This window comes from Misgurnus anguillicaudatus, chromosome 11 (genome assembly GCF_027580225.2).
Source record: "Misgurnus anguillicaudatus chromosome 11, ASM2758022v2, whole genome shotgun sequence".
NCBI classification, from domain to species: domain Eukaryota; kingdom Metazoa; phylum Chordata; class Actinopteri; order Cypriniformes; family Cobitidae; genus Misgurnus; species Misgurnus anguillicaudatus.
Window position 1 is genome coordinate 26,059,342 of NC_073347.2, and position 10,493 is coordinate 26,069,834.

General features: G+C 37.0%; 1 protein-coding gene across 6 annotated transcripts in view; it reads left to right on the top strand.

The window, feature by feature from the left end:
* Nucleotides 1–10,493, top strand: part of macrod2 (mono-ADP ribosylhydrolase 2) — a 705,053-nt gene that overhangs the window by 394,491 nt on the left and 300,069 nt on the right. The window lies entirely within an intron of this gene.

Below are 10,493 nucleotides of genomic sequence, written 5' to 3' on the forward strand. Positions count from 1 at the left end.
GATGTTGTTTTTATTTAATAAATCTCATTTTTGTAAGTCACTTATTCAAATGTGAGTAAATTTCTGTAACTTGAGTAAGTTTATACACCCAGCTCAGATGTTTTTGATGTCATTAACATTGGTGGGCGGTGACTTCTTTTTTCGAGGGCACTCGATGCGAAGTTCGTCGCAACATGCAGGTTTCCTGCAAAAAAAACTTTTTTTTTTTTTTTTTTTTTTTTTTGGACGACCTAGTTAGACGAGCAGCTTAGGCGGGCCGCCTGAACTGCAAAGTGCTGCGGGAAACTATGACATGTATGTAGCCCGTTGTGTGTGGTTCCTTTTTTCAAAATGTGTGTTCTGCGCATCGAGAGATCCTGTGTGCATCACGTTTCTTGTCAAAATAAGAGCCTGCTGCAGACGTGTCTAAAGGGTTTATGATAAAAGAGACGCTCGCGTTTGCCGGATACTCACAAAATCTCATGCGTCAGAGTTTACTGTTAAGGGAGTGTCTTTTGTGTATTTTGTGAACGTGAGCGTCTCTTTTATCATAAACGGTTTTGACGCCTGTGCAGCAGGCACTTATTTTGACAAAACACGTGATGCACATGATTTACATGACGCAACAAACACATTTTGAAAATGCAAGCAACACACATGACACTTATTTTGAATTAGCACCCCTTGGATGAGCAGTCACGAGTCGCCACTGGTCATTAATACAAAAGGGAAACTGTATATATCTAAGTTGTATATTACATTAGAAAATTAGACGTTAAAACCTTGCTGTATGTAATGCACAGTATTGTACAATATTTTGGGGTTTGGGATATTGGGCTTTGATTGACAAGACGATTTGCTGATCCAGATGTGTAGCCCATTTAAACGGAGACCACCGCTAAACATTTCATTATCATCAGAGGAGAGACTCGAGACCCCTGAGGAAAAATCTGCCTGCTATACATGTCAATCATATTACTAAAGACATTGTGGTGCCATTTAGAAAACCCTGTGGGCCCATTGCTCTTTTCTTCAATTTACGCATCTCTGTCTTTTTCCCGTTTTCCTGTCTCATCTTCTCCTGCCTCCTTTACACATTCCAGAATACTCTGCTACAGTATGAGTAAATATTTTCACTATCTCTGTTTTATTCACTTTGGAAAGGTCCAGAATGTGTTTAGATAATCATGTCAATAAGAGAGAAGATAACATTTCCAGCTGCAGGCCTCAATTTACAAACGATCAAAATAATTTACTGTTTCCATTCATCATCATTTGAGTAATGTTGAAGGAAAGCCGGATTTCAGGTGCGAGTATGGAAACCTTGTTTGATTTCACCATATTCAAAAAGACATTCTTATCCTTTTCCACTTATGAATGTTTTGGCTATTATTATGGCTAGTTTTAATAGATAAATGTAATAATTTATAAATCTTTATGCTAGTACCTTATGCAAAGTCTATGTCTCCTGATTTTTTCTGCCTGGGCTTTCCTATATACATATTGGGTTCAGCATTCTTTGCTTGCACAAAAAATGTATGAAGAGAATTATATAAGACATGAGGTGGATGGCTTTTAAAGGACTGACTCTGTAAACACACATGCCACTAGTGGTCTCATCCTGGCAAAGATAAAACCTGCTTTCTAAAGCTCCATCATGTTCTTTCTTCCTTTAATGTTTAGAGAAGACATTATACCCGTTCCCATACCGAGCACTTAACAATAAAATACTGTAAGTGCTTCACCATGTTTCCAATAGATTACATTAGAGGGGAGGGATTGCAAATTAGGTGTTTGTGTCTGTACACTATTTTGGTTTCAGACAGGTGCTTGAGATTACAGCGTAACTGTTTAATATTTCCTACCCATTTCAAACAATTTGGTTTAAGTAACCTATAAAGAAAATAGAGAAGTAAGATGCAATGCTTGGGTGTGCATCCTTCCATCACTATGTAATGTTTTATTCATGCTCAATTTTTTATACAGTACGTAATTTGTATTTTTTTCAACAAATCTACAGAGACAGCCACATACAGTAAACATTTCTTGTTACACTTAAAGGTGGGGTGCATGATCTCTGAAAGCTAATGTTGATATTTGAAATCACCTAAACAAACACGCCCCCACCGCAATAGAATCTGGACACACATTCGCAACCCAGGCAACGATGTTGGGTAGGAGACATGCCCCTTACTGCTAATTGGCTACAAGTGTGTTTTGGTACACTGAAAAAAATTATTCATTCAATTTACTCAATTTTTTTAAGGTAAGTGGTTGCAATTAATTTATTTAAGCTACATTTAAACAAAACAAAACAAAAAGTAAAATAAAAGAGAACTTTTGTTTAAATGTAGCTTAAATAAATTGATTGCAACCAGTTACTTTAAAAAAATTGTGTAAATTTAATAAATCATTTTTTCAGTGTACTTGGCCCGCTCCCTTTTTCCGAAGTTTTTATCATAAATCATGCACCCCGCCTTTAAATACTTAAGTTTAATCAACTTGAATCTACAATTAATTTAAACTTTCTTGACTATAAATAAAATTTTTTTAGTTGTTATAAATTATGAAAACAAAGTTGAATTAGCCCAAGTTATTTTAACTTTATTTTCATAATTCATAGCAACTCCTCAGTCAAGAAAGTTAAAATTAATTGTAAATTCAAGTAAATTAAACTTAAAAAAATTTAAGTGCAACAGGGTTTTTTTACAGGCCTTCCTCTTTATTATGAGGCTTATTTAATATACAGTATACCTTGCCAAATTCTAAGGTTGCTTTGCATTGCAAATCCCATAATGCATTGCACAGAGCTCAGTGCGAAATAAAGTGTCCAAGATTGTGGAAAAGATGAAATAGATTTCTATTAAAAATGTACATGTGATGTGTTTATATAGATGTGTGTGTGTATTTATTATGATATACTGTTAATATATCCGGTAAGAATCGATCACAATCCTACCTGCATTATTTTACATTTGGTGTATGCTGTGTAACTTTATGTGCTTTTCCCCTGGTTTTGCAGAAAAGGCTTTAAGCCAAGATTAGGCCTGTTAAATAAAACAATAACAATTATATATTTTAAAGAACACCTATTTCACTGCCAAAAACAACGTTATTTTGTGTTTTTGGTATAATACAATGTGTTTGCGTGGTTTATGGTTAAAAAACACACTATTCTCTTTCTGAAACGCATGATTTTAAAAAGCTCTTTGTTCCTGATTGGCCAATTAATCTGTACATCGTGATTGGCCTGGATACCTCTAAAGTCAATTGGAAATGTGACGCTCCTTACCATGTTTGAAAGATTTGCGCACAATGCAATGTTAACAGGTGTTAACTTACAGATTTGTGAGTCTGAAGCAGGAGAAATTATGATAATGTCGGTCTTCTCTACATCACCAATCCCAGGAATTAAACTTTTGCCTACAATTTGTGTGTTTGTTGTAGTCCAAAAAAGAGATTTACATTGGAGACGATAACTCGCGTCATCGTTTACTTTGAGGTACACTGAAAAAAATGATTCATTGAATTTGGTCAATTTTTTTGAGGTGGGTGGTTGCAATCAATTTGTTTAAGCTACATTTAAACAAAAGTTTTATATTTTATTTTACGTTACTAATCTTTTTTGGTTAAATGTAGCTTAAATAAATTGATTGCAACCACTTACCTTAAAAAAATTGATTAAATTCAATGAATCATTTTTTTCAGTGTAGATTATTGTGTCATTTGCTCAATAACATGCTAACATTGATCAGTTAAGTCTTCTGTGCACTATATTTGTTACAAATTAAATGTGTGACATGGGTTGCTGCCTATGTTCCAAATCAGTCACTTATGAGGTCCCATGGCGCTTCTGGTGCAGGCATCACAGCAGACAGCCAGACGGCTCACTCGGTTGTGTACGGAGCTACAGAACAGGACGGTTGTCAGCTACTGTTTTGGAGCTGGTCACCTTCACATCAAGTCCCGCGCCGTCCTATCACGATATTCAAATCATTAGAGCGCCCCGTTAAGAAGCAGATGAGGCAGGCCTGGGCCCATTTTTCGAAGGAAACGTGTCAGATGGGGTAGGTGTGGGGGACGGCTTAATCCAGGGGACATTTTCATATAAGTAAATAGCTCAATACTGTCAGAATGTGCTATAAATGAACACGAAGGAAGCGTGGCCTTCAACCGACGGGACGTAGATGATGGGAGAGAAATGGGACATGTTCGGGCATGCTGGGTAGTTTTGCTGCAGGGTGACAATGATGAATGTCTGCACCTAAATATAACTGATTTTTATATTGTTCGCTTATTTACATATTGTTTGTTTAGTTGCCTGTTTGTCCATCCGTCACTCTTCATTTATTTTGAGAATAGGGCATTGCACTTTTTGCTAGGTTCATTTATTTTATGAATCCGTTCATCCAGCTCCAGCGTGGATAGTCACCGCATTGCGTCGCTGCTCATTTGCATAAAGTTCAACTTTCTCGATTCTATGGAGTCCCCAAACATGCCCACATTCTGTTCTTATAGAAAGTACTTGCTTTTGTAATGTAATGAGTGAAATGTAAATAATCATTAATTCGCCCGTGCTCGCCATGCTTCTGTGCCGTTTCATCTTTAGGAATGGTATATCTGCGACTATAGTCATTGTAACAGGGTGGTAACCTCTGAAGAAATGGCACATTGCCTTTTAATACTAACTAGACAAGTATCACAAACATAGCCAAGAGTCTGCTGGAACTCGGCCATAGCTAGTAAACTCTCCTAACATATTAAACACTCTCACTAGCCATAACAATCTTAAATATCAACACATAAAAATGTCTTTCTGTCACACTATTACAAGCATGTCCAGCATGGTCTCTCTCTCTCTCTCTCTTTCTCTTTGTTAGTCATTTGTCTTATTCCACCAATGAGACCATTTCTTAAAATTTATGGTTTTGAAGTTTGGATTGTAGCCTTGATGAAGCCTGTAAAATTGGCAGCTTAGTTCTGTAAGTGTTTTGCCCGCTCTGCCACTGAAATGATTTGTACAGTGTTTGGGAATATGAAACAACCTCCAATGGCACAGCATTTTGCAATGCGAAATGAGAAGCGTGCACTCTTTTTTTTCTCTCTAGACCTCTTTCCCAAACTACAATTTTACGTGTTTGATGAATTATTGCCATTATACTGCGCTTACTATTGCCTTTGCCAGCAAGATGAATGGCTTATGTTAATATGTTGTGCTTTTTAGATTTTTATTTGTTCCTTTCCCATTTTAGTTAGCTCACAAGTGAGAAATAAAGGCCCATTAGGTATTGACTGCATTAACAAGGTAACTCATTTTCGTTTGTGCTTAATTTAGCCACATTATTTGCTTGTTAAACACACATCAAATGGCTTTCAATCTTGCTTTCTTAAATAATGTGTAATGGGGAAATAACCGTGTCTGTTTGTTCCGTTTTGGAGGTGTCTCGAAATTGAAGTTCTAGGAACGTGTATGCGATGCAGAGAAACCCGAATCTGTTATTTACCCACACTAATAAGGAAAGAGGCGCACATACATAGCTTTTTTGTCAATGCAACCATTACGGCAAGCATTAAATGTAACTAACAGAAATGTCAGAGGGCAAAATGACTGTAGCAGAGCAAGTCAATAATTTAATTTAAATTTAACATGTCGAAAGGTATAATCAGCAATTGCTGAAAGAGTCGAGCCAACAATTACATCAGGGTCTAAAAATATTGGTTGGTCACAGAATTGTTGGGTTTGAATCAGAGTTATAAAACACGTTGTGCTTGTTGTTCAGGTGATTTAATAAAATACAGAAAATATTTAGTTTTGATCTGATACAATGCACTTACTGTATCAACATCATTGATATTAATAGTCGTACTTGTGTTAAGTGAAAAAGGTTTTTGCGATTTCAAGGGAATATGTAATTAGAGTCATTTAACATTAAAAAGCTGTTATTAATATTTAAATAGGCTTTAATTGCAAATTATTAGTCTCCTTTTTTCATCTGTTAAGAACGATTGTAGAAGATAATTTATCATTTTCTATAGTTAACAGTTATATTCAACAACATAAAAACCTATTAGCCTGTAATAAATGCCGCATTTAGCTTTGTAATTATTTAGTGCAAAATAACAGATGATCTTTTCTTTGTCATTAACCTCTCTCTCTTCCTCTCCCTCTCTCTCTCTCTCTCTCTCTCTCTCTCTCTCTCTCTCTCTCTCTCTCTCTCTCTCTCTCTCTCTCTCTCTCTCTCTCTCTCTCTCTCTCTATAGTTTTGCTTTTTACTCCTTGTTTCAAATGATTATGTCGTGACATCCTAGTAGTGCAAAACGTACAAACTGCAATTCTGTTGTCATTTCACCTAATTCAAAATAATCAGTCCACTGCTTTTATTTGCCAGGATATAATCTGAAGCATGATCATCAAGTGTTTTTAAACAGTCAGCCAATGTCTGATTTTATGCGGAAAAAGGATTTTATCTGCCAATACCAATTATAGGCCCATATCGGTGCATCCCTATTTATTAGTAGGGGTGGACGATAAACTGGTAGATAACCGGTCGAAATTGGTCAATTTGGTTTTGGACTATCATCTCTATCGAGGTTACGCTCCCATGTCAAACATGGTCACAAAAACGTACCATTTGTACATGTATTTAACCACCGCGGTTTGAAAACAAGTGATTTTGAGCCATTGAAACACAAACAACAGTGCTATATTTTTGCCGTTTTATTTGCCTTAAATATATGCTTCAAAATTCCCGTCTTTGCAAGTATCCTCATAAACAGGGCTTAAGAGAAAGTAAACAGCTATAAAAGAAAACGCATGTGTAACAGTAGATTGGTTCGTTACACCAGACGCGAGTTCAACGATTTGCGAGAGTAGATTACATACAAAGTCAATGCAAAGACGCGATCAGACGCGTCCTCGTGTGGGGCAATGCGAATATGCAATATGGGCGGCGCGTTTTCCGCGAAAACACGCGCTATTCACCTCAAACGTGTCTTTGTCTAAATTGAAATTATTCAACTCAAGTGAAAAATTAGCATGACATAAAATTAAATCCCGCAAGTAATCTAGAGTGAGTAATGCGATGCCCCGCGTTTGGTGTGTAGGTAGCATAAAAGGGGATGTTACCAAATTTTCACTCTTTTTGTGAAAATCTCTCACTGTTCTTGACTAAATTACTTTCCTACCTTTAATAAGATATATATTGTAGTGATGCGCGGGTTGGCATTTTTTCCATCCGCTTTAATGAAATATTTGGCCTGCCCAAATTAATATTAATATGGAGATAGGATAATGATAAACATTTTCAACATTTACAAAGCAGCCTTTTTTATTATCTATTCACAGATTTGCTACCTTAATTTCTCCCGCAGATCGTCTTTCATCTTTTATTTCTCCGTTTGTTTTGTTGTTGTGACTGGCAGCGGAAGCTACTTGGCGTTTCCGTGACGTGACGCCAAAGGTTTGGGCATATCAAGGTACATTGCGCAAGTTACGTTGCGGAAGTTACGTTGCCACGAAGGCCTACGTAATTTAACCTTATCAAAGAACCTAATAAAATATGAAAATATTCCCAAATATTTAATTTATTCTAAAGGGAATTAGACGCAACATACGTGTTTTTTTTATTTTGTTTTTAATGACCAGCCCCAACCCGCCCCGCAATAAAGTTACAATTTCTTTACCTGCCCCAACCCGACCCGAGACGACCCGTGCATCTATAATACATTGTTATTTATTATCATTCTTTTATCACTGACTGTTTATCTTCAGTGAGTTTACGTTTTGTCTGTTTTTATCTTCTTTTACATGCTCGTATAAGTTTTTTGTGAGAATTATGAAAATTCTATGTTATTAAATATTGTGCTGTGATACATCGTTATCATAATATAAAATGAATCATATCATGAAATAAAATTTTGGTCATATGGCCCACCCTTATTTATTAGACTTACATTCAAGCATTTGGCATTTGCTTTTATCCATAGCGACTTTTAGTGCATTACAAGGTACACATTTATTTATTACATGCAACACATATTATTTATGTGTTGCAAATGCCTTTCTCCAAAGTTTCTTAATAAAACATCAGAAGCAATGACTTTTTGTCTTGTGATATTCATCATTTTTCAAGGTAAATACCTAACAAAACAAATGAGCATTAGAAATCTTCCACAATCAATATTTTTTTATGAGACAATAAATCTTCTCAGTCCATTATTGTTATCGAAAGTATAGATTTGTCAAGATTGATTTGCATATCCTTCGCAAATATAGCAATTTCAATTCATTTAATTCCACACTCTATTTGTATTTGTCTCCAGGGTTGAATTTATGGACTTAACCACTTAATGTTTAGCCCCTATAAACCTAAATGTTGATTTTGTGTAGTTGCCCGCTAGCCTGTGAAGTCGGGGGCTCCACCGCTGATGAGGGATTGGAGAAGAAAGGGCGGAGTGGAGGTGGTGTGTTAGCATAGGCCGTGGAGGGGGACTGTCCCATATATAAAGATGAATCCTCTCCACTAGGTCCGCTGTGTTAACACGTCCACAACCGGGCCCATAAATTACCCCTCCAGGCGTTTTACGGGCCCTGGTGAAACCTTCTTGGCTCCTTCCCCTGTTCACATCCAGTGGCGAAGAGATAAATCATCTCTGTTGCTCTCTCTCCGTCTCCCCAAAGATGCTCACTCTCTCCACTCCTTCGATGTTCCACACTCGCCGGGGCGTTTCAAGTCCAGAGAAGGGTAAACATTGAAAAAACACAGAGCTTAGCTGGTCAGCTGCATCCGGTGGAGGAGTTGGCCAGGGTTGTTATGATGCTCTCGGGAGAGGAGAGCTGGAATAAACAGGTGTGGGCTGGACTTGAAGGATGATAAAGGCCCATTGCTGAATCCCACAGCCCGCGAGAAAGAGTAGCCGTTAGGGACTCTGAGGTCGGAAGGTTGGACGACAAAGCGGCCTCAGGATGTGCTGTTTGCGAGCGTTATTCCGGATGTGCCACGCGTGCTTGGAAAGAGTGGTTAAGGGATAGGCCCGGTTCTACATCTTTGAATCTTTGAAGGGGCCTGTTTAAATCCCTGTCCAAAAGTAACACTCCAAACAGGCTTTTGGGGCCCGTGGATTTTATCCAGAAAGAACATGGAAAAATTCATCAGTCCAGATTTTAGGGAGACATTTTGGCGGGGAGCAAAACTAATCATCCAGGCAACATTTTTCAATGCTATTTCATGCTCTAAATACTCCTCCCTCACCTTCATCATTTTCATGATAAGTCTGGACAAAGAACTCAGTTCACATTTCATGCAGTAACTCTTGTAATAAATTTAAGTTTAGCCTATTTTGTGCTTCAATTGAAAAATATAATCTGTGGTCTACTTCGATAATTGTTATACATGTTCCGTTGTGCTACGTGCTCCGGGACTTACAAGGCCCAAGGGGCTTTTCTCTGGCCCATTGTTATATTCCTTAATAAGTTTTTTTTTCGCTTGCTTCATATTTTTGTTGAATTGTGTGGAACTGAATAGCAAGGTTAGAGATTAATGAGAGATAGGAGCTATTTCTCACATCTGGTGTTGCTGCTATTCCGGGGCTGTTGAGAAGGAGAATTAAATATATTTCCTGTGATTTTGATCCCTGGAGGTTTGCTGTGTACTTATTACAAGAAACATTAGCGGTACCCCAGCTTATACTAATAACTACTTCCAAGAAACATTTGTAATGAAAATATATGCTGTCGAAATCACATTATATCGTACTGGTTCCAGAAACTGTGAGTAAAGACACAGTGACATGTCATACTAACCCTATCATGGCTTTAAGTAGAGTCAGAAATATTATACTGACAAGTTCTGAGCATGAAGGACCAAATGAAGTCATATTTATGACTGAGAAAGCTGGAACTATAGATGATTTTGAAGTTGCAGAGTTGTGACATCATACGAGTCGTGTTGATGATGGAAAGTTTGCCATTACATTACTTTTATGAAACAACTAAATATAGAAAAGAAATTTTATTTGCTACCAATTTATAAAAGATAAAAAAAGGAATACCATGTTTTCATGACTTTTATAATAAACTGTCTTGGCACTTCATAGTTAAAGGAACAGTATGTAGGATTGTGGCCAAAACTGGTACTGCAATCACAAAACTTGTGGCTAAAACTGGTACTGCAATCACACAACTGGTGGCCAATACACAACATGACAACATAAACATTAGTTAAGGGCTGCAACTCCACTTTTTAAATGACAATATCCTGGCCGGAACACTCTTGTCAGTGATATAAGTATTTGAAATGAAAATGATTTATTAACTCTTTCGCCGCCAGCATTTTATAAAAAAGTTGCAAGCCAGCGCCAGTGTTTTTCATGATTTTCACAAAAGTTTGATGCCTTCCAGAAAATGTTCTTCTTTAGATATATAAACATACAATATACCAAATGAAAGAACATCTTCAGTAGTTCTTTTGTAATCAGCTTTTGAATATGGGTAGATTTCTGCAAAAACACCACAT